General features: G+C 35.5%; 1 long non-coding RNA gene across 1 annotated transcript in view; it reads right to left on the minus strand.

The window, feature by feature from the left end:
• Nucleotides 1-1,702: 1,702 nt before the first annotated feature.
• LOC138918532 (uncharacterized) overlaps nucleotides 1,703-25,760 on the minus strand; it is a 110,785-nt gene continuing 86,727 nt past the window's right edge. The window contains exons 2-3 of the long non-coding RNA XR_011428000.1: nucleotides 12,619-12,743; nucleotides 1,703-1,949 (exon numbers count right to left, since the gene is read on the minus strand). This is a non-coding gene — a long non-coding RNA (uncharacterized lncRNA). The remainder of the gene's footprint in view (nucleotides 1,950-12,618; nucleotides 12,744-25,760) is intronic.

Below are 25,760 nucleotides of genomic sequence, written 5' to 3' on the forward strand. Positions count from 1 at the left end.
TTTTAAAAGAGTAGGTTCAGCTAATTTGATAGAAATGTGTATTTCCCAAGTAAAAGCTTAAATTGCACACAGATAGTTAATCTCATCCTCAAAGTTTTTCTAGTATATTAGTTGACTGTATGTTCCATTAAGTATGCACTCTCAGGAGTTGAATGCATTCACATATTAATAGCTTTACTTCATTAGTAAATCTATATTCATACTTACTACAAGAATTCATAAAATTGCAGTTTTAGTACAAAGAACAAGAGCAATTGTGTAACAAGGGCATTAAGCTGTCTAGTGAACTGGAATTCTGAAGTTAAATTAATAGGGTAGCGTGTTTACATATCAGGAAGAATATGGAAATTAGGTCTAAATAAACAGTAGAAGAATTGCAAATGGATCAACAAACTATCAGTAAATGAATGTTTGTATGTTATAGAATGCAAAACTGTTACTTATTGATGCATTTAAGTATTGTGCGACTAATTCATGAATATACATTATGTATATCCTATGCCATTAGAGCTATAAGCATTTAATGTTAGCTTTGTGTAGAATATAAATATTATCTATGCATTTCAAAAAGTTAAATAGCTAATCAAACTTGAAATATTTCATTTGATTTCTTTTTTGTCAGGAGAGAGATAATTTGGTTAGCATCTTTGCTTAAAGAATGAAGATTCTCTGCTAAGCCACAAATTTGCTTTTGCTAAGGCGATTATAACTCTTAGATATTCCAATCAATCGAAGTGGAGTGTTTGGCTGCAATTTACAGTGTGCAGTAAAGATGCATAGGTTGATAAGTTATGTAACTGAGACTAGTGGCTTGCAATTGCACATTTTTAATCACATCCAGTCATCCTTTGGAAGCAGTCTAGCAACCATACTTCTTGGGAAATTGGGAAATTAGCTGTCTTCAAAGGGCTTCAGATCATGGAAGTAATAATTAACTGATCACTGCATAAAAGATACATTTGCAAGGACATTAAATTCTTTCAATGATGAATTAAGGAAAAACCTGTGTAGTGTACAGGGATCTGAGATACTTGTAGATGCAATGAAATTTAACGAAGATTTTATTATTGTTACCTTAAATAGCATAATTACTCGACAGGGAAACCACAATGTAGGCCAATCTTGACTAACATTACAATTACCTAGGGTATTTAATGAAAAAAAGAAAACAACTCACCATGACTAATTCAGAATCTCTGAGTGTGGGGCCCAGATATTTGTATTTTCTAGGATAAAAATGCTATCTAATTTGTTTCATCATTCTTATTTCTGATACTTGCATGCTCACACGTGTAATTCTAGAAATTACAAGAGCAATAGTATGTCAATTTTCTCTTCCGATATTGGGAATTTTAGCGAAAAATAATAGAGACTACAATTCACACAAATATGTGCTGGCAGTACAAATTGGGACAAAATACTTAAATTCTTTCATCCTGAGCAGAACTGAGGAGGGGGAAGTACTGCTCTGAGCACATTATATTCTAGATCAAAACATACTATTGTTTTCTTTGAAGTGGCAGGCTTACTTTGTTCATTGTTGAGAAGATGCCTAGAAATAAGCAAAGCTGTACTTTGTCTCAGTCATTCTTTTAAGTAAATATTATTTTCCATAAAAACAAAAGCTGCTAGTTCAACTCGCAACTTCTATGCTAACCCCACATGACTGTAAATGACATGACAAACAACTGTAAAAGTGATATCACTTAAGAGAATCCTTTTACTCCCCAAAGCCCCCCGGGTACATAGTTGTGTATTCTTCGTTGTGGGTTCCTCTAGTTGTGGCATGTGGGACGCTGCCTCAGCGTGGTCTGACGAGCAGTGCCATGTCCGCGCCCAGGATTCGAACCGACGAAACACTGGGCCGCCTGCAGCGGAGCGCGCGAACTTAACCACTCGGCCACGGGGCCAGCCCCCACAGCTCAAGTGCTTTATGCAAACTTTCCATTCTGTAACACATATAAAAAAGACATGGTTCAAGGGTAGAAGTTTAATATATTTTAAAAATTTTTATTGCTTTACCAATGACATTCTTAAAGGAAAGGGATTTTTCCCCCAAGATTGCATAGTGTAAATGTCAACACAATGAAGAAGAAACAACATTTTAGCATTATTACAAAAATAGAATTCCTCTGTGGAAACTACGAACTGATCTCAGGAGCTCCCAGGGATCTGAGGATCTCACTTGAGGATCACTGGTATAAAGAAAAGAAGTGATCTTTGCAAAAAGATTAAATCATTGCACCTTCTTGTAATGTGTCTCCCTTTCTCTGGTTTGGCGCCCTCTCCCCATCTCTGCCAACTCACTCAGACCTCTGGTTCTCACTGCAGCTCCACTGATTGGCTTAGAAATCTTCAATAACTCTCCCTTGGTCTCAAGATAAAAATTCAAATCCCTTCACAGGCCATACAGTTTCTTCATTTCCCGGATTATGTGAACCTCGCCCAGGCTAACTGAATTACACTACCTCAAAGTCTTGTTCCTTTGCATGGACAACTTTAGTTCTCCGTTTTCCTTTGCTTGAATCATTAATAGTCATCCAGAAAGACTACAGTGATTCTCGAGTCGGAGTTGATTTTCTATGTTAAGTACTTTCATAGCCTTTTACATGTTTCTCAAGTGGGACCCAATCACACTGTGCTGTAATTTTGTTCACCACGTGTCACTTCTATGTTAACCCCACCAAACTATAAATTGGTTGAGGATAAGGATAAAATTTGTCCTACTCAAGTTTCATATTTTTCAAAAACAAACATCTGAAAAGTAAACGAACTTTATTTACTAACAGAAATCACTACTTAGAGCCTAACTTGGCTACATTTTAATGCCTAAAAAATAGTCTTCTCCAATAAAGTGAGATGAGAATGAAAAAATGGGGAAAAATCCTATTACCGAATATCTATATATCTTTATATATTCACTCACAAAATTCCCTCTATCATATTGTGAGTAACATGAAAATAGAGTGACATGTTGTCCTGAAATTTCAAAAAGTTTTTGAATTAGCTCAGGACAGTCAGACCGTAATTCCATGCACATCCCTGATGTGAGTCAAACAATTAAGCTTCATGATGTCAGGAGTATATATGAAGCCATGTAATTGTATTTGTTTCACATTCAAGTCCACATTCATTGTCTAATAACAATTTCAAATTCGAGTCTAAAGACTCAGCAAATAGCTCATTTATAAAATTTTTAATCATCTATTAATAACTAATTAACGATTGTTTTCCATATTTTGAATGCCTATAATGAAGAATATTAGGGCGTTAATCAATAAGGTAATCTCTAAGTTGAAATGACATTATTTAAGATTGTGCTATGCCTCTGGTGAATGCTACAAAGATATTAGATAATCTTTGTAAGAATATTATTTAGACTTGGTGCTCTTTTTCGTTCTCTTTTCTTCTTCGCAAATTAGAACAAAAATGGAGACTCAATTTCATGTCCACGGGAATGAGTTAACTCTATTTTTGACTGTCTCATTTTGAGCATTTAACTGTCATAGGGCAGAGCATGGACCATTTCATCCATTTTAAAGTAATACACTGTCTCTTTGGAGATAGCGGTGTCATTTGTTTCCATTTTACTGAGGCGTCTCTCTTTAGATTGAAATATTTATTAAAGGGAAAAATCCAGCTCTCTGAGACATGTAACCAAAGGATGAGATTTCTTAATTCACATCTTAGCTGACACACATTCTGCTACCTATTTCAGTGTGGTAGGTTATAGGCTGCATTTTAAAACACAGTGTCTTGATCAAACTATTGAGCCTCCAGAGAAATAGGCTCTTGTTTAAGTTAAAAATTTATTATTCGCTGTTCATCTTCCCATACATTATGCATTCTATTCATTGTTCCTGCTCACTGTGTTTCTTTCAAAAATAATCCATAACAAAAGTATACTAGACTAGTACATAAAATTTGTTTCCGCGTCTTCATGTCAAAGCTATGAGAAGGTTAATGAAATGAGTATATCTAAGAAACAATTTTTTTTAAAGAAACACTCTCGCTTTTTCCTTTACGAAGGTTTAGATGACATTACTTCAAAATGTCTTCAATGGCAATATGGACTATGTTGCCATATACATGTTAGAATTAGACTGGATAGTGGCCAGCCTGGTGGCACAGCACTTAAGTTGACACGTTCTGCTTCGGTGGCCTGGGGTTTGCCGGTTCCGATCCCAGGTACGGACATGGCACCGCTTGGCACGCCATGCTGTGGTAGGCGTCCCACATATAAAGCAGAGGAAGATGGGTATGGATGTTAGCTCAAGGCCAGTCTTCCTCAGCAAAAAGAGGAGGATTGGCAGTGGATGTTAGGTCAGGGCTAATCTTCCTCAAAAAAAAAAAAAAAAAAAGAATTAGACTGGATAATCACTATTCTCTTATGTGCGCATATCTTTTGTTCATCAATATTTAAGGGGTGGAGGAGTTGTGGAAAGGACATTTATAAACCTAGAAGAGATGTAAATATATGATGGTTTGCATAGGTAGAGACCAAAAACCCTGTTAATTTTCAATAAGAATTTTGTTAATGACAAAGTAGTTATGTGAGGGCAATTAGACCTTCTTCCTGAGGTATAAAAAGGAATTCTCTGACAGGAGGAATCCCTGCTATGTTAAGAAAGGCCAGGAAGAAAAGATATACAATTAAAAGAAATCATAAGTTAAAGGCAGAGAACAGTTTTTGATGTTGTTCACAAACCTCTAGTGAAGGAGGAAAATAGTCTCAGGCAAAGGATAGTCTTTTTAAGTGGTTTTCCTTTAATTTTAGAGCAATGAAAAGACATCTGTCAGTTGTTATTCACAAAGGACATCTCATCTGACAAAAGTGATATTAACATAAGCCAAATTTCCCATCTAGAGTTACAGTGGATAATATAACAATTTTTTATCAAAGAATTTATTTGCTTACTTTTTAAAACATTTTATAAATTTAGATAGATGGGCTCTTAATGCTATATTATCCTTAATGTTTCTTTTTCTTTCTTAAAAAAGGTAAAGTAAGAATTATTATCATCATTGCTTATGGGGAAAATAGACTTGAAATATCACCATAACTAGAATTTAGAGTTAAATTATAAATGGAATGTTCAATTAAAACTTTTGATAGCAGATAATATATATTTTTGCCTTCAACAGGGAACGCAAAAGAACATACTAATTAGTTTTTTGCATTAGTTTTTCTATTTGAAATTTTTTTTTGAATATTTAACAATGTTACATATCAGAGGATATGTGAGTGACTGATCAGACTCAATTATATTCGGTATTTGATCCATGAGTGAGCAAGCCACAAAGAAGCAATTTGAATCTCTTGGTTCCCTAATGAGAATAGTAACTTCTACTTGTTTTAACTTTAGAAAAAATTTTAGAAAAATAATCTAGAAATTTAGAGGAGAAAAGTTTTCTGTGGGAGGATATGATTTGTAGTTTCGATTAAAGCCATATCAAATATTGTTTCATAATTTCCTCTACATTGAAATATTTTAATATATGTAGTGGTAGAAGCAGATTTTCAATTTAAAAATAATGCTTTATTACCAGTGGCTACCAACTCTAGGTTTGATTTTAGGATATTATCTGTTTGTTGATTTAATTTTAATGTTTGTGTTTACCAGGAGATTCTTAGACCTAGTGTCTATTGCAACACTTTCCTTTTTTTTCATTGCCCATTTTAATTTATTTTCTGAAAATTGCCACCACATGATGCTTTCTGTCTCTCTTTTTTAAATGCCTTATTAATGCTTTAGTTATTTAGGATAAAGACTCTTTTACATATAATTTGTACTTTTTCTTCCTTAGCCTGGTATCTTCAGCTTATCTTTTAATGATATAGTTTGACATGCAAATTTCAAAAATTCACATACTCCAGTATCTCCTTCTTTTCCATTATGGATTCTAAGACATGTTACAGAGATAAGTAATGAACTAAAGGTATTGTTTTCCCTCCTTTTGGGGAATTACCACTATATTATATTTTTGACTAATATAGTGTTGATTACTCAGAGAACAGAAACATTGATTAGAGCCATGACATAGACAATATTTTTTCAATTCTTTAAATCCAACTATTTAAACTCATTTTAAAATTTAAGTAAATTTGCATTCTTCCTTATAATTTTCTAATTTTCATAAGTCTCTCAATAATTTTCTTATTGGTGATTTCCTGCAAAAAAATATAGTAAACCAGATCAAGTATTTACAGCCATAAACTGAAACTTCTGTAAAATTCACTGAGTTTATTTAAAAGTGAGTTTCAGGGCATGGATAATTTGAGAGCTGCTATGGTCCCAGTTGGCTTTTGAATTCTGGGGGGGAGTGGGCGTAAGTGAAGATTTACTCAGAAACGTCTTCCCCCCGTAAGATTTTACAAATATTCAAGTATTCTCTTTAATAATCTATTAACATTTTAATGTTTTATTTTCAGTGAATGTTTTTATTAAGGATCAATTTGGCATATGATATGAAGTGTGGATTTATATTTGCTTTCCTTCCAATAGAAAGTTACACATGCCAATTTCATTTATAAACTAAAGCATTCCTTACGCAGACATTTCTAAATTGAACATTGTTATATATTAGGTTCCTGAGTATAATGGCTTTATTTCTGGATGGTAAATCTCTTCCACTTATGTATGTTTGTATTTATTTGGCAACCTTTAATTTTTTGGCTGCAATTAGAGAATAATAAGATTTGGAAAAAATCTGTCTTAACTCTTTCTCAAATAATCCTTTCATTCATAAAATGCTATTTTTCCTTTGGGTAAAACTGTTTCTTTTTAAAAATTATTTTCCCTCACTAATTGTAAACTTCTTTGTTGGTATATAGCATGCATGACTTTTAGACTCTCTTACATGGTTGTATAATCACCGCTATAAACATTGGTAAAATAATAAAAACAATAGACCCATCAGAAATAGAGATCCATTCAGAAAATTAACTCTAAGCAGCAAAACCAGTCTACTACTTTCACTGGTGACAGTTTTAATCAATTAATATTGATTTCCACCCTGTAAATATGACTCAAGACTAAGATCAATAGGATTAAGGGACAACCACAATAATCAGACACACTGGTAATAGCAAAAATATATTCAACCAGTTTTCCTAGGAAGTGGTTTATTTAAAAAGCAAATGTGGATAAGTATGAAGTTTAAGGAGTGAGAACAAAACTCTAATTAATAATAGTACAGTGACAAGTCTACAAGAACATTTTTCTTAAGAAACTGATTTCACTCTTCTCAAAAGAATATCAAAAAGAAAATCTCATTTTGGTGGTGCAGCAGTTAAGTTCACACATTCCACTTTGGAGGTCCAGGGTTTGCCATTCAGATCCTGGGTGTGGACATATGCACCGTTTGTCAAGCCATGCTGTGGTAGGTGTCCCACATATAAAGTAGAAGAAGATAGGCAGAGATGTTAGCTCAGGGCCAGTCTTCCTTAGAAAAAAAGAGGAGGATTGGCAGCAGATGTTAGCTTAGGGCTAATCTTCCTCAAAAAAAAAAAAAAAGGAAGAAAAGAAAATCTCATTTTAAGCAATTCTTTTAATGAACCTTTTGCACATATTTAGGACATGTTTTGGGAATTATAACACTAAGGTGGAAAGAGAGACACAATGAATATTAGTAACATTGCAAGTATTAACAGATATTAAATCTAAGAACACAGAATTTCTCAAAGAATCTAACACATCAGGATAATTTCTAGAATTTGGAAGCAATTTGTATCCATGACTTAAATAAAATTAATTTATAATGGGTAATATTTGTTATCCACAAAGTAACGTAAGACAAGAGTACAAATGTGTAGCTGATGGCATTGTACACCAAATAAATGTGATCTATGTGGTGAATTCAAGCATAAAAACACAGAATATAATCATACGTAATGCGTTCTTTGATTCAGTGCATTTATCCCAATGTGTAATTATGCATTCATTGTTAAAACCCTTTGACTGATACGTGACTACCCTGCTAGTGTGTGAGCACCAGAAGAGCAGGACATTATGACACATTTTCACCATGATTTATTTGCCCAGACAGACTGCTCGAACACTTACTAGCTGCAAGACATTCCTTGATCAAACATGTGAATTCTTTCACTTTCAACATATCATGTGTAAAATTAAAATATTAATAGTATCTACTTCGTAGTACTTCGTAGTGTCATTTAGATAGGTAAGAAAATAATCCACGTAAAACATCTAACAGAGTTCCTGAAGCTTAGTAAGCAATCAATACCTGTTAGCTCTTCACTGAATGCCTCCCATGTTCCCTACTCAAAACGGAATAATTTAAAAACATGAGGAAATATTGTTTCTGCTCTAGATTATCTCATGGTCTGTGTTCCAGTGCAGTAGGAGAGGCTACAGATAAACAATAATTAAATTACATAGTTTTACAACACAAATTTGCCCTCTATTATTAAATAAGATAAAGAAGGAGTAACACCCTCTGCAAATCTGGGAGCTGTAATAGAATAGTTTATTTTTTAATTTTTATTTTATTTATTTATTTATTTTTTTGAGGAAGATTAGCCCTAAGCTAACTACTACCAGTCCTTCTCTTTCTTTGCTGAGGAAGCCTGGCCCTGAGCTCACATCCGTGCCCATCTTCCTCTGCTTTATGTGTGGGACACCTACCACAGCATGGTGTGCCAAGCGTTGCCATGTCTGCCCCCGGGGTCCGAACCAATGAACCCCAGGCCACCGAGAAGCAGAATGTGCACACTTAACTGCTGCGCCACCAGGCTGGACCCATAGAATAGTTTAACATCTATCTGATGAGATCTTTGAATCAATTGTAGAAGAAACTAGTTAAGAAAAATTCCCTTGGTTTTGTTTCTAGAAACTAGCTAGATGGTAGCAATACTAAAAAACTGTACATTTAGAAGAGCTGTATTGAACAGAAACGAGTTTGTGACCAGTGTAGTGGTATTGGGTGATAGTAGGGGTGGGAAATTATAAGCTCTCTAATCAACCTTCTCTTAATCAGTGACCTGGCTTCTATGCTCTCCACTCTTTGTGAAAAATAAAGACTGATGTTTATGCGTGATGGAAGCTTTCTGCCAATAGGCTGCACTGTTCTTTGAGAACAATATGTTCTCAAAGTTCTCCATCTACAACTTGAATTGTGCTCTTAGCAAAAGTCAATTATACTTATTCCTAACAGTGTTTTATGCTAGTTTTAATCATTTTTAATTGACAAATTTAATTAAGTATTAGTAAAAAGATGGAAAATGAGTATTGGAATGAAGGGGTTATGTTTTTCTAAAAATTAACTAGAGTCAGTTGGGAAGACTATATCAAGACGAGTTGAGAGCAAAACAACACTGAGTGTCATAAATACAAAAGAAATAAAAAACTATTTAAAAAATATAGAAGTGCTATGCATGTGGATTTATTTGCCAATATCTATAAGTTTTTACTCTCTTGTAAGTAGTATGAAAGTATAAAAATAGATGAAGCTAAATGGATACGTTTTATTTAACTTTTATAAAAATGATATATTTTGATGGATTGATCAGGCACTCAGAATAATGCACTATACACAAGTAAAAGGAATACTTGTATCAGAAAATTGGAGAATGGAGGCATATATATCATTAAGGTAGGATAAATATTGTAGCAAATAATGTAGAGTTTCAGTGGATTATCACAATAAAAGTGTATTTCTAACTGAAAATACAGTTGATTAGAGGTCAATGAGTCATTTTGATGCAATCATTCTGGCATTCAATTTCCTTCCATTAATTGACTCCACTATACCCTACAACCTCTAAGTCCTTTGTTGCATCCTCTATCTGGCTGGCAGCAAAGAAAAGAGAACAAGATGAGTGCTCTTCCACTCTTATCTACCTCAGCTAGAAGTGACACACATCAATGCCCACACATATTTCACACACAGGAACCACCTGAAAACTGGAGTCTTGTGAACCCAGGTTGGTGATGCGCTCAGAGGGAGGAGGGGAGAACTGATATTAGTTCCCACCAGCAGTCTCTACCACAGTATTTTAAATTAGTCCAAACATTGGGTATATGATCAAAATGAGACTAATCACAGTCTTTCTCCAGAAATTCTCTGAAATTCAGCTGAGATGGAGAAAACCATTTACATCAAGAGGTAACAAAACAAACATATAGCTTAGAGTTGCCAAGAACTTTGTTTCTAGCATTGTGGAATAGGCTAGTTCAGAGAAAGCAGACACCTGGAGATAAGCTGAGGTGCAAGAAAAAGATTTAGTGGCAACAGGTTATATATTCTTGGTTCTTGCCTCTATCCTCTTTCTCCAGGGTATTTATATTCATTTGTGTTGTATTTTATGAGTACCAACCAATTGCCAGGCACTGTTCTCTTAGAGTAGGGGATGTAGGTATGAACAAACAGTGTCTCTTCTCTAATTTGGCTTACATTCTTATGAGGGGATACTGAAAACAAGTAAGCATATAAGTACATAAACAATATAACATAATGGTAGAGTATAATGCATGTTAAAAAGAAATAAAGCAGAATGAAATGATTGAGAGTGAATTGATGGCGAGAGTAATTTAGTTTGGAGAGTTTGAAAATAGGTGGTTCAGTCAAGACCTAAACAACAAATAAAAGCAACCAAAGGAAGGTCAGAGAACAAACTATGCCAGACAGAGGAAACAACCAATCCAAGACCAAGAGTTGGGAGGATCTTAGCATATTCAAGAAACATAAAGACGATCTGTGTACCAGATTTCAGGAAAGTAAGAAGATAAGAGTAGGATATATGTCCAAGGAGGTCGGCATGTTTGAAATTATGTTTGACCTCATTGGCAATCGAAGGTCTTTGGAGAGATTTATATTAGGAGAGTAGAATGATCTGATTTTGTTTTATAAATATCTCAGTAGTCAACGAATTCAGTGGGAGAAAGGAAATTAGTTAGAAAGCTATTTTAATATCTCAGCCAATAAATAACAGTGTTTCAGACTAGAACCATAATCAAAGATTAAAAATAAAAAAAGAAATTTAAGATCCAATAAATTCCTCCTTTTTCCAAAAATACTATATATTGGGTTTTTGTCTATTGCAACCAAAATAGTGTTAACTAATCAAATAGTATCGTATTGTGTTGTGAAGTCAAATAAGACAGTAGATGAAAATGTCCATTGAATTTGTCATTAAATAGGACAGAGTTGATGTCAGTTGTGGATACGATATATTTATTTTAGCAAACTACTAAAAATGTCTTTTGGTATCCTTGTGAAAATGTTTAAAATGTGAACTATAGTACACTAAAACCATTTATATTAAAATGCCCCAAAACTAGCAATATGGGAGTTATTGAGGTCTCTGGTGCTTCATTTTATGAATAGCCACATGTCATTTATAAATTAATCAAATTAAAATATGAGATACTGTTTTCAAAACTCTGGATATAGGAAAATTGAAAGGACATCTAATGAGTTAGATAAAATAATTGAGATTTGAAATTGCTTCACAATATTAGAATGATGATCTAAATCTAGCAAGCTGAACTAATAGCACTTTTTAAAATAAAACTTTAAAAACTCTACATTAATTTATATGGCATAACATGGTGTGAACTTGAATTAATAGCTTATTTGAGTAATACGTGATGTTCTAGTAGTTGATGAACTCAATGTGGGGTCTGTGTCCCACTGATTGATAGAATAAAAGTGAAATTAGTTAATATTAATAGATATAAATGTTTAAATAAATTATCCAAAATTCTGTCTGGAGTATTAGACCATTTATATTAGCCATCATTTAAGATGGACATAGATAACAGTCAGAAACATGTCCTGTGGTGTGTGAAACCATGACTTATGAAGAATCCAGGGTTAAGTGATTTGCAAAGAGATAGTATGAAAACATGATAGCTGAGTTCAGTTGATTTAAAATTTTTTCATCCAAATCCTTTTTATATACTGTTCCAGAGGGAGAACCTATAGTATTTGGTAGAAAAAGTAAAATAGTGAAATATGCAAGGAGATGAATTCAGTTGAATATATGGAAGATTCTACTAAGAATCCTTACCTCCGGCTCAATTACCTCCAAGAGTAGCCTGCTCTCTCATTATAAATTTTTAAAGCTGGGACAGTTATTAGTTAGGAGAATGGAGAAAGCACGTAAAAAATAAAGATGAATGGTTGAGTAGAACCTCAGGTCTTTTCAAATCTTAATTTTCTATGCTTCTATAATATCTTGTGAATTTTATTTAATCTAACCATGGTAATTTTAGTTGAATAGAATAATAAATAAACATATATATAGAGAGAGAGAGATAAACTAATTGATCAAATGGAAGAAATATTACACAAGCCAGAATAAATTATAAAAAAGATGAAAAAAGACTCACAATGCATTTAAACCACACTATATACTGACTTCTTACCATAGCTTTATTTTATTGATTGAAATAATATTCTTTTGTTCCTATATTAAAAAAGAAAAGTAAGTCTTGTCTAGATAAGAATTCTGGCAATTCCCATAGGTTGTCTGCTTAATCTTATGTGGCAGATAGTCTGTTGATAACAGTTTTAAACACAGATTCACTTTGATCATTAGAATGCCAAAGACATTAATCAAAATTCTGAATTGATCCAGTGATAAATTCATACCCCTCTTGCAGCTCAGGCAGCTTCAGGCTGGGCATCTGCACTAGGAAAAAACTTTACTGGCTCCTGTAATTTCCTCCTGGCTGCTTCTCTTCTTACTCATCTCTCGCCAGCTGTTCCGCTGATCCCTATGGTAGGAGAGGCACAGGAGTGTGACACTGTGTGCTTTCATTACTACTGTCCTAAGCTGGCTTCATTCTCTATGGGCCTCACAGTAGTTTAAAGATGACTCTTGTCTCCTGGGACACAATTTGAGGCTATTCAGACATTTCCCGCCAGGAGGGTCCAAGTAAATTTCCCTTCGCTGTTGCAGGTTCTTCTATATTATAGGGGGTCCATTGGTACTCCATCCTCAGTCCCAGCTCACTTACTTCCAGTTTCTTGCTACTGAGTTCTTTATACCCATCTGTGTGGCCCTGCAGGACCTATTGCTTCTCTTTCTCATGGGGCCCACATCTGGAAATGCATACATAATCCCTGCCAATAAACTATGAGAAGTCGGCAAATCCCGTAGTAATGATGCTTCCCGGCTCTGACAACAAACTGTCAAAGACACTCTTTGTCCTCAGTGCTTCTCAGGCTTATCTCAGATTCTAGAGCACACTGCCCCACCCAGTGTTTGAGGTGAGGGGACTAGCACTAGGTTTTCCATGGCGGAAGGTGGAAGGAGCACAGCAGAGATTTTCCCTAAAATAACATCCTTACAAAATGATCTCACTCCTTCTCTCAAAACTTTTGTATTCTCAAGGTATGTGAGGGTGTTCAAGATCAAAGAGACAGTTTACAGTCAATATTACTTGAAAATCAGTACATGGTTATTCGGCACATCATTTTCAAATATTGTGTCTATTTCATCTTGGTGTCTAGTATAAACTTCTGATTTAAAATCCTATTTTAAAGAGAATTATTTAACAAAAAGCAGAGTCGGTAGAACCAGGTATCTTAAGATGAGAATAATAGACATTCTAAAAGGAAAAATAGAATTCCTGTTTAATGCAAAGAAAACAAGAATTCCTATTTAAAGAGTATTTACCTGATTCATAGGCAAAATTGAGTCTTCACATTGGAAAAGTGTATTACATCAAGATTAACCAAAAAAAAGATCATATTCATGTATCACTTGGTAAAATTCCTATAATCAAAGAATAGAAAATGATTCAAAATTTCTAGTTGTAGGGCAAACATTGCTTAGAGAGTCTGAGATAGCTGACTGAAGCAATAACTTCTCTCAAAATTAACACATTAAATTCTCTATCATAGTTTTTTTCCTTCGAGCTATGCCTTTAGAGCATTCTGTCTGCCTCCTCCTCTCAGGATTTATTTGACTTTCAGTTGTTTACACAGGCACAGTTTGGAGCCTTCCTTCACCAGGACCCTAAGCATACATTTTGCCTTACTTCTGTTTTGAAACACCAGTTCACTAGGTCTCTTTCTTGTTTCATTTTTTTGTTGGAACAAGTCCCAGTACCTCTCTTACAAGAAGGGTGCATAAAAAATAATATTTTTAAAAGACTATGTTAGAGTCAAATATTATGAAATGCTTTCATGTTGCTACAAGTAGGGCTAAAGAGAAAATATTAAAAATAAACCAACCAGAAGCTCCTTGATGACTTGCCTTTGAATAGTATTTGTATGAGAATATCATGATAGTGGAAACAGAAAATTCCCACTCTCATCTCTTACAACTCCAGCTAAGAAGAATCACTTGCAAATGGATGACATTTCAAATGGATAATGATTTATTTTAGTATGAATGTATGCTTCTTTTGTGTTTATTTTAGTTTGTTTTTCACTCTTGAAAAACTGCTTTTGAAGCCATTCTTTATTTTATCCAAACTTCTTTTCAGTAGGACTGTGTTATATTACATTATGTCATAGATGGAGTATCTGTGTCTCCCTCAAATTCTTATGTTGAAATCCTAACCCCTCCTGAGGGCAGAACCCTCGTGAAAGAGATGAGTGCCCTTATAAAAGACAGCTGGAAGAGCTCCCTCGTCCCATTCACCACGTGTGGATACTGCAAAAATATGGCTGTCTATAAACCAGAAATCGAGCTCTCATCAGACACCGAATCTGCTGGTGACTTGATCTTGGATTTCCCAGACTCTAGAAATGTGAGACACAAATTTCTATTGTTTATAAGCTACCCAGTCTACGGTTTTCTGTTATAGCAGCCTGAACAAACTAAGACACATTTTTATTGAAAAACAGTAACTCCCACTACTTGAACTCCAGGAGAAGAGTGCATCCACTACTAGTTGAACTTGGGTTCAGCTATGTTACTTTTTTGGCCAATGGCATGTTAGCAGATGTGACATTAACAGGGCTTTTAATGTGTCTGTGTGCTCGAGTGTGTCATCTTGCACATCTGCCATCTCTAGAGGAGCTGCTACTGAGTAGCTCTTGCCCTTCAGCCTTGGGCTCAGGAGGAACACTTTGAAGCAGAGACTCTTAAGCTAAACTGCAGAGCCATGAGAAAAATAAATACCCATAGCTAGAAGCTAGAAGCTTTTGATTTTTGCTTCTCTTTTCTTACATAGTAAAAGTTGATATAAAAATTGGCAATGGAAATAGGAGGAGTAGCATTTCTAAAAAGACCCTAGACTATATGGCTGTGAATTTTGGACCAAGTGCTTAAAGTGAGAAAACTCATACCAGAGGTAGGAAAAATGGCAATTTATTTTCTTTAGTGCCAAAATATTGGGGGGAATTTTGCTTATGATATTCTGAAAGACAGAAAATGTTCTGAATATATTTTCAACATAGAATTTGGAGAGCTAGAGGCAAAATGTTGACATCATAAGCTGGTTGCTATTAGCTGTATTTTATAATTTCCTATAAGATAGAGATAGCTCACAAAAGTATTTGCCAGTTTGCAAACAGGATTTCTAGCAAATATAGGGAAGTCATAACTTAACAGGTTTAGAAAATAAAACTGCTTTTTATCAAATAAAATATGACTGTTATTGATAAGGAAAAAGCCCAAATTAGGTGTGTTACTCAGATACCTGTAGTTACCATTTCTGAAAGGAATTAGTGTCACATAGACCCTTTAAGCTTGATAAAAGGATACAAGGAAAAATGCATTTGTAGAGCAGCCTGATTTGTTCAAAGGACCTATAATTTAGTCTGGAGAGACAAATGTCCTGAAAATAATTGAGGGTGCAGCTTTTGGCACATGGAATTGACTGGAATTTAATACTTATAAAACCAAAACATTTGGGAAGACTATTGTCAAAAGTTCTGCCAGCCAGATCACAAGAAACTGAAATTATTCAAGTTAAAAGAAATCTTTTGGTCTCCAAATTTTCAAAGACAGGAGTCAGGATGAGGAAGCTTCTCAGACTCCCCAAAGGGCATTTTCTTGAATTCTTTTATTCTTACCTAATTTTTCAGAATTGGCTATTGAGCATGATGCAAAAAGAAGGAATTTCCAGGAGGCAGAGCCAAGAGGGTACAACAGCTTGTGGTAACAGAAACTGGACCTAATGAAGAAATATTCCTTTACCTCAGAGTCGAGATACCTAGTAACATTTATCCAGAATTGTGAAGGACCAAGCCCGTCTAGACGCCTTGGGAGGCTAACAGCTCCCTGTTCCACACACTGATGTTGAGTGTGAGGGAAGGTAATCACTGGGCTTTTTGGTTCAGAGAACTCCAAATAAAGAGGAACTGCAACAAGATTTCATAGAAATTTCAAGAACCTGGACTTCAAACTTGATGTTATGATTTTGACAGAACCTTTAGAGATCTTATATTTGTGTGTCAGAGAGACTTGAACAAGTAGGCAGATCATAATAGCTTGAATATTATTCAAAAATATTTACTCCCTCTACTTTACTTGCATGGGAGGAATCGACTTCCTAAACTTTGTCTTTGGGCTCAGTCACATAACTTGCTTTGACCAATATATACATCAATAGGTGTTAAATGAACAAGGGCTTAAAATGTACTTGCATGGCGTGCTCTCTTGTATTTCTGCCACCATCGTGAAAAGAGATTTTCCTGAATATGTTCTCCACTGTTAGTTAAAACCCTAGAATGAACACATATGTGGCAGAACCATTTTATTGATCTGTGGACCTGAACCATGACGTACAGCCAGTAGATCCTGAGCAAATTCTACAAACAGCGATAAAAAATAATTATTATTGCCATTTTAATAAATACGTTCATACCTGTGAAAACCATGTAGTGAAACACCTTAAAAACTAACTATGTGGTAAAAATGGTATCATTGAGCATCTTTTTTTTCTTATTTTTCATGAAATTCTACTTCAGAATCCAATAATTAACATTGTGTTGCTATGACCATGTTTAATAATTCAGATTTCTTAAGAAACTTCTTAAAACCATCTCCACCACTTAAAAGTTCAAAATAATCGGCATAGTAATCAAGTCAGTGTAGTACTTGCAAAAGGGATGGACACATGGATCAACGGAAGAGAGTAGAATCCAGACATGGACCCACACAAACGTAGTCAGTTGATTCTTGACAAACTTTAAAAGTTTGGAGGGGGGTATTTTAAAAACTTTAGCAGTTACTATATGTAAATCTAAATCTACCCTCTTTGGAACACGTCCATTCCTTCTCTTTAAATTTTTTTCATTGTACTGTCATGATCTTTTTTTAACTTATGGGCTAGATTTTAAAGTCTACCCCAAACACACAAATATAAGGTTTCACAGAAAATCCATTTTTAAAAATACTTATATCATTAATATATACTTATAGATATAATATTTATGCACATATACTGAAGTATCTCCTGAAATATATCAAGAAGGATTATTTGAGGAGATATTTCAGTACTAATTTCTCCAAATGGTCTCAAGACATATTTGGCATTTATGATTTCCCTCCTACATAACCATTTGGCATTCTAAGCCAATACTGATAGGTTTTCTTTTCTTTTCTTTTCTTTTTTTGAGGAAGACTAGCCCTGAGCTAACATCTGCTGCCAATCCTCCTCTTTTTTGCTGAGGAAGACTGGCCCTGAGCTAACATCCATGCCCATCTTCCTCTACTTTATATGTGGGATGCCTACCAAAGCATGGCTTGCCAAGCAGTGCCATGTCCACACCCGGGATCCGAACTGGTGAACCCTGGGCCACCGAAGCAGAATGTGTGTATTTAACCGCTGTGCCACTGGGCCTGCCCCACTGATAGATTTTCTACCTCTTAGTGCAGCCCAAAACTTCACTGTCAAAGAATATAAACCATTGAGTTGATGTCATAATTTAATAAATGTTATCGCTGTTAAAATGTATTATGTAAAATGTATTACATTACCTCATATTGAGGATTCCTTGAGGTCCAATGTGAGCTCCCTGCTCATGCAACTTACTTCTGCCTTCAGAAATTGTTCTGAATATAGTACTTTTTTTTGGACAATGATTTGGTCTATAGAACAGTGAACCTATTGTATGTTCTCTGTATCTATTGTGCCTTAAAGTATGTTTGACAAACATGGAATATTTTCTGTTATGTCTTGGCTACTAAAACCTAGGGATCTCCCTCTGTGCTGGGCTCACCACAGTGTCCTTGAGGTATCCTGCTTTGGCACAAACATTTCATTACCATGGGATCCATTTCTTCTGAAGTTTGGGTGGTAGAGCTTCCTGTTTCCTGTTTGGGACCATCTGACAAGCCTTTTCTGGGATAAAAATGGAAGCATCTTAGTAACTCAGAAAATGGTCAGCACAATACATACAAATGTGAATTGCTTTCAAAATCAAAAGTGGCTTTGTTTGGGGCCACCCTCATGGCCTAGTGGGTAGTTTCGCATGCTCTGCTTCAGTGGCTGGGTTTGGTTCCCAGGTGTGGGGCACAGACCTACACCATTCATTGGTGGCCATGCTGTGGTGGCAACCCACATACAAAATAGAGGAAGATTGACACAGATGTTCCCTCAGGGCGAATCTTCCTCAGCAAAAAATTAAAAACACAGAACAGAGGGGGCTTTATTTGGATTGTTTCTTTTTTTTCTGAATAGAAGGAGATCCAAGGTATAACAACTTATTTTTATTTTGGAGGGGCTATCTCAACGTATCCAGATCATTGGACCTCCAAAAACATTCACAGAGTAAAGAAGCCATTTATTTTTTGGAATCACAGAATTTAATAGAATGATGTGTTACTTCCTGGATTTCTTATCAGAATAATATCATTATTTGGTGGACAATGTGATGTCCTCTGGGACAGTTCAATGGTCAATATCCTTGCAAATTAAAATGTGTGCTAAATATAGTAGCAAGATAAAGATGTATTGCTCTCTTGCCGTGTGGAAGCAAACTGCTTCAGAGTGCTTGGGAGAGGGGAAATGTGGAGAGAGAGGAAGAGAGACATTGAATTTCCAAATCAATAGTAATAACAATTTTAAAAAAACTGGTTTTGTAATTAGCTGTAAAACAAGTGCTTAGAATTTTATTTGTGTTTAATTTCCTCAAGTAAGGAGATAACAGCTGGATGAATAGCTTAAATTGAAGTTACTTCCTCCTTAAACTTAAAATAATCCACTTTCATGTTATGAAATCACTCTCTCTTGAGCTTTAGGTTAAGAAGTGAAATAAAGGAGATGGTCTGGTAACCACCTGTGACAGTTAACTATTGATCCAATAATACTGCATATCCAGATATGCAATATTTTACTGGCTTAAAAGAACAGCTCCATTATTTCTCATGAATCTAAATTCCATTGGATGGCTTTGCTGACCAGGACCAGACTTGACTGCTATCTGCTAATCTCATTCACACATTTGCGATCAGAAGACGGGATGGTATAGGATGGCCTCAGATGGGATAATCAGCTCTCCAGCAGCCCTTCTCCACACATTTTATCCTCCTGCAGGCTACCAGGGTACATTTTGATGGTTAGTTAGAACAACAAAATGGGCTGAAGAGCAAATTCTACTGCGCAATTACTTTTCCAGCTTCAGCATGCATCCTATTTGTTAACATCTTGTTTGCCAAAGCAAGTCACACGTGTGGAGCAGATGGGACCCATTGCTGAAATCCGTCTGCACTCTACTGCTCATTTATCTTTTGTAAATTAATCACATTTCTAGTATCTTTGTCCCTACCACAGATGTGTTTTTCCTTTTGGTGTATGCAATTGATGGAACAGTAAATACAGAAACTTTCATTTTCTCTTTCTCCCCCAATGACCCTTATACTTTGATTTGGAGAGCCAATATGATGATAACACAGATAAGCATATATATCTTAATTATAGCTCAAGACTTTGGGACATGACGTGAGTATGAATTTGTCATTCCATTTTACCCATTGTGAGGTACAATCAGGTAGAAATGCCCTCTTCCAACCCAAATTCCACAAGCTTTCACTCTAATTGGTAGTTCACAGTTACATTCTGTATTCCCAGAGACTGGTTCAGAGCAGTGCTCCATAACTCCTAACAGGCTGAATAGCTTCGGTTTCCAAGCATGCAGTTACCATTTTCCCTGATCCAAAGGCTAAGGAAGATCCTGTACAGACTTATTGTAGAGTCCTCCCTCAAGTGTACCAGATACACTTTTATTCAAGGGCTTTAGGATTCTCAGTTGAATCCTCTCTCAGAACTGAGTAAAAGCTCCTGACACTTTATTACGGTAAGCCAAATCAAGTCTTAGCTTACCAGATATATTATTTTTTATGATTACATGGATCATGTAAGAACTTACTTATCAAGATTACCATCTATTTGATTCTGAGTGATTGATTATATATTTGCAACCACCAAAGATCTCTGTAGGTCAGGCTGTTCCAATACCATTCTAGTTCTTCTGCCTATAATGAGAACTATGGCAACACTTTGGAAGCTAAAAGCAATGACATGACCTATGTTGAAATCAGGCAGCCTATTTGAATAGCAGTGTCTCCTACCTTCACCTCCCACTTAGAGAAGAAAATTAGCACAGCCCTTCCCACTTACGTTCGGCTCTCATCACCAATGTATTTATCAAAACCAGGACAAAAGGAATATCATAGCTCTCCATCTTCATGTTTATCACTAGCTCACTCTTTCTATCTGTTTCACTATCTCTGTATCTCTGTTTCAGTCTCTATAGCTCTTGCATTTCTATTGCCAGATTTTGATTTCTCCCCTTCACTCCAGCATTCCAGATTTATATATTCACCTCTTTACTCCACAACTTGACTTCGATGCCCCATATGTGCCTTAAACGATTGCAGAATGTCAATTTTCAATTACATGCCCCATTAAAAAGTGAATCCAGGGGCTGGCCCCGTGGCCGAGTGGTTAAGTTCGCGCGCTCCGCTGCAGGCGGCCCAGTGTTTCGTCGGTTCGAATCCTGGGCGCGGACATGGCACTGCTCGTCAGACCACGCTGAGGCAGCGTCCCACATGCCACAACTAGAGGAACCCACAACGAAGAATACACAACTATGTACCGGGGGGCTTTGGGGAGAAAAGGGAAAAAAAATAAAATCTTTAAAAAAAAAAAAAAAGTGAATCCAGATACGTCATTGAACCCCTTTCTGCAAAAGGCTTAAGCCAGATACATTGCATTAATCCTATATTTTATGTAATTGAAATTTTTCACCTATTTATGACATTATAATGATATTCTACTGTATTTTTCAAAAGACTAATTTTTCTCATGTCTTTCTTATGAAGTCTTCAACCATATAGAAAAGCTGAAATAAACACCTCAAAATAAAGCTCTTGATATTTTCTCCTTTTTCTTTTCTAACTCACAACATCACCTTCATTGAGTAAATGGAACCATCAGTGAGTTTTCAGTTCAAAACCTAGGATTCATACTTGATTCCCCTGTCCTTACATTTGATATCTAATCCCCATACAAATCCTCTTTTCTCTATCCTCCAAATATGGCCCTAGTCCAGTGAATCCTCAAGAACTATAGCTAGTCCTAACTGCAACAATCTTTCACGTAGACCACTGAAATAGCCTCCAACTAGTCTCTTACTTCCACACTATATTCTCTCAGACTAAGAAGTCAGAAATAATTTTTGATACATGAATATAAAATACACTTTTATTCAAAACTCTTTCATTCCTTCACCAGATGCCTAGAAGAAATTTAATTTCCTTGTCTTTCCTATTCTGGCCCTAAATGATCAAAACCCTGTCTGTGTAACTGACCTCATCTCCATCCACTTTCCTCTCGTTCCTTCCCTTCCAGGACAGTGACTTGAACTCAGAGAAAGGAATCAGGCCTCCTTAGCTCAATTCCCTAACTAGTTGTGTAAATTTGAATATGCCATTCAATATAAAAAAATTTGGACATACGTTTGTTTTCTAGAATGAAGTTCTTTTAACAGATTATTTCTAAAGCATATAATGGATGAGTGGTTTTTAAAATCTATAATGCAGGAAAAGTATCAAGAAAAGCTGCAAATCCTTGAAGAAAGAAATGGGACAAGTTATTGGTTTGTTTTTTTTTTTTTTCTTGGTAGCACTTGCTTGCTTTCAGAAATCCATCAATAATCAGAGTAAATGATCTTCAACTAGGCAGCAGTTTTTCCTGTGTGATATACTACATCCATATGTACTATGTACCTGTGTCCATTTATACCCGTGTTCTTCTTGGATGGCAGATAGGTGCAAATTTTGTATAAGATGACTACAACAAAATGATTTCATGAAAAGAAGAGATTTTAACTAGGCATGGCAGCTTGATGAAAATTTTGGCAAAGCTAAGAATATCTGGAGGTGATCTCTCCCATTCTTTTGTTCCTCCAATATCCTCATCTCTCTTCCTTCTTTTCTTTTTCTACCCTTGAACTTCAATTCCTAACTATTCTCTCATCCCCTCACATATGCATGCTGCCTCACACTGCTTATTTAAAAATATAATAACTCTAACACTGAGCAACAACTGAAGGTTTTCTGTACCTGAAGGCTCATCTTCTCTTTTTGTTTGGGCTTCTTAACCACATTTTGATTCTTTCTTTTACTTTTTGTTGTTGTTGTTGTTGTTGTGGAAATGTTGACTTGAGGATTTGGCTTTCAATTAAACCTCCTGATTAGCTCATCATGCTGATTAGGGATAATCTCTTTCCAATATTCCCTCATGTAAACACAGAGTAACAGTTCTCTTTTCCAATTTGTTTCCTATTTACTGAAGTCTTATTTCTTAAGATAAGCTCCATTTTCTTGTTTCGTATTACATGACTGAATTAGTTAACTCTTCAAACAAAAATTAAATTTTAGCTTATTTCACTTTGGGTAAAGCTGTCTAACAAGGTGACTCAGGCAACAGCTTCTAGATGAGTAAATTCCTTTTACTTTTTTTTTTAGTGTATCACTTTTGTACAGTTTTCTCAGGGAAAACATTACAAAACAAAACAAAAACAAAAGAAAGGTAAACAAAAAATTCATTACTTTTCCATGACAGTATTTTCAAATTCCACACATAGGACTATAGAATAAGTCATAAATTCAGTTTTGAAAAGAAAAAAAATCAATGGGCTTAGAGTCAGAGAACCAAGCTCATTATAAAAAGCATGACACATAATCTCTGACTGATTAACTGGGGTTCTATCACTGCTTTGTCATACATATCTTGGCAAAGCCTGTTAGATAGCCATTGAAGGCAAATATACCTTTCTCCATGGAACACGGCTAGACTATATTGCCTATCCTCCTTTGCTTTTAGGAGCAGAACCAGCTACATGATTTGCAGGACCCAGTGAAGAATGAAAGCATGAGGCCCCTTGTTGAAAACTTATCAAGAATTTCCAGATGGTGAAGGGAGAGAACTAAAGCAAACACAGGCCATTCTAAGCACGGGCCCTTTGCAACTGCATGGGTCCTGTGATCATCAGATGAGCCTGGTCAAGTGTGATCATCTGTGACTAAATTCTTGATAAAAGAATATAAGCCAAAGTGCTATGTGCTTCATTTAGTCCTGGGCACATATCTTCCATGCTCTTCTATAATCTGACATTATAATGCAATGGTCTATTGTTTTTGAACAAAAAGTATTTTATTTGGTGTCTCTGTGCTACCTTTTTCATGCAATTCCTTTTACCTTGAGCGTCAGCTCCCCATCTTCTTATGCTGAACTCTTATTCTTACTACAAGACATTTTTAAATGTCATGTCCTTTGAAAAACTTCCTTCAGTTCACCAGGCAGTCTCTCACTGCTCTCTTTCTCCACAGCATGATATACATGCCTCCAGTATAAAACTGCTCACTTGAAACTAGAGTCATATTTGTCTTCCGAACTATGAGCTCTCGGTAGGTTGAGTATCATTCTCATTAACCTTTGTATTCCGAAGACCTATCACGGAGGTATGAAACGTTTAACAGCTTTATGCTGAATTACTAAAAGTCTATATCAATAGGTAGTAAGCATACAGTCCCTTGATATTATCTTCCAACCTCATAAATATTTTGAATACCAGAAACTAGAGATGAGTTGTCTCCTCTCTGCCAAAATGTGTATTTGTTGCACACCAGGATAATTTGAAGAAATGCAATCCTCTAAATGACTATAGTTTATAGTGCTTCATTAAATGGAATGCTGAGAAGACAATTATATTTTTTAAGTTAAGGTTAAGGAAGAAAAATAATAACACATTAAGTTCCATTCAAGTTCAATAAATCTTGGTACAAACTGAATATAACAGCCAGCTGTGATAGAGAAAATTCACTTAATTCACTGACATTCATCCACACAAACAATGAGCATGAGAGCTTATAAAATGTTGAATATGTGAGTTCAGTATGTGAGAGTGTTCAATTATGCTCTGTGTAATAGACTATACCTGTTATATTCAGTTTCTGGCAGAAATATTTTAAAATGAGTGATTAAAAATAGCTGATGAAAACATATTTATGTTGGAGAATAACTTGAATTTAACACGCATTGGTCTTTTACATTTTATCTGCTACAGTAAAAATGTAATGTGTCTTTCTGGCATTAACTCAAGTTCAGAACAAGATAACACTTACGTGGCAGGATAATGTGAAGTAGTGGAAAGAACAAGAGTGAAGGGCTGTACATACTGTGTTTGTATTTCTCACTGTCAATTTGTAGTTGGTTTATCACTTGAACTTCACCTTTCTGACCTATAACATAAGTATGTTGTGTCACACAATTTCTAAGACAGGAATTTTGAACCTATATACTATCAAAATGAGATTAAATTTCAGGGTATATGCATACATAAACCATCTTTTTCCCCTAGGAATACATCCCATAAATTTCAAAATATTCTAAAAGATAAAATTCAGTCATACAAAAAGAATTGGTTGTATTCTTTCACATTCTTTAGAGACTTTAAATTTTTCTATGATTTCACTACTAGTATACTATCAAAAGTCACCTGAATTTTCAATATGATTCAGAAACAAAATTTCCTCCTTTCTTTCTTTTTTTTTGTTACGAAGATTGGCCCTGAGCTAACATCTGTTGCCAATCTTCCACTTTTTGCTGGAGGAAGATTGTCACTGAGCTAACATCTGTGGCAATCTTCCTGTATTTTGTATGTGGGATGCTGCCACAGCATGGTGTGATAAGCAGTGCATAGGTCCACAACCAGGATCTGAACCCATGAACCCTGGGCTGCCGAAGCAGAGAGTCTGAATTCAACCACCACGCCACTGGGCCAGCCCCCAAATTTCTTCCTTTTAATATAAATTTAAAAACACACAAAAGTCTTCCAGCCAAATTATCAACATTCATTAAAGTCATGCATATCCAAATATAACAGAAACTAGCTAGCTGTTGAGAAAATTCACAGCACTTTCCTCCTGAGCTCAGAGTTAGGCTCCGTTTCTCAATCTCCCTTGCAGACAATGGTGGTGATATCACAGAGCCATAGCCAATGACTGGTGGCAAAACTTGTCCACCAATTTTAGGAATGACCACTTAAAACCTCGTATTTTTCCAACTGTCAGTTAGTTGTTAATGACAAGCGAGATAGGGCAGCACCAGCTTGAAGATGACAGGATCCCATTAGGCTGAATCCAACACTCCCACTCCCACTCCCAATCATATTTTACATAAGGAATAAATTTTTCTTTTGTTAAATTACTGAGAGGTCAAGTTTATCAGTTACAACAGCTCCCTAACGAAGTCACAAAGATCAGCTTGAAAGAACAACTCGCAGATACATGTATTTATGATTCTCAAAGTTGTACCCTCCTATAA

The sequence above is a fragment of the Equus caballus genome, chromosome 17 (genome assembly GCF_041296265.1).
Source record: "Equus caballus isolate H_3958 breed thoroughbred chromosome 17, TB-T2T, whole genome shotgun sequence".
In the NCBI taxonomy this organism is placed as follows: Eukaryota; Metazoa; Chordata; class Mammalia; order Perissodactyla; family Equidae; genus Equus; species Equus caballus.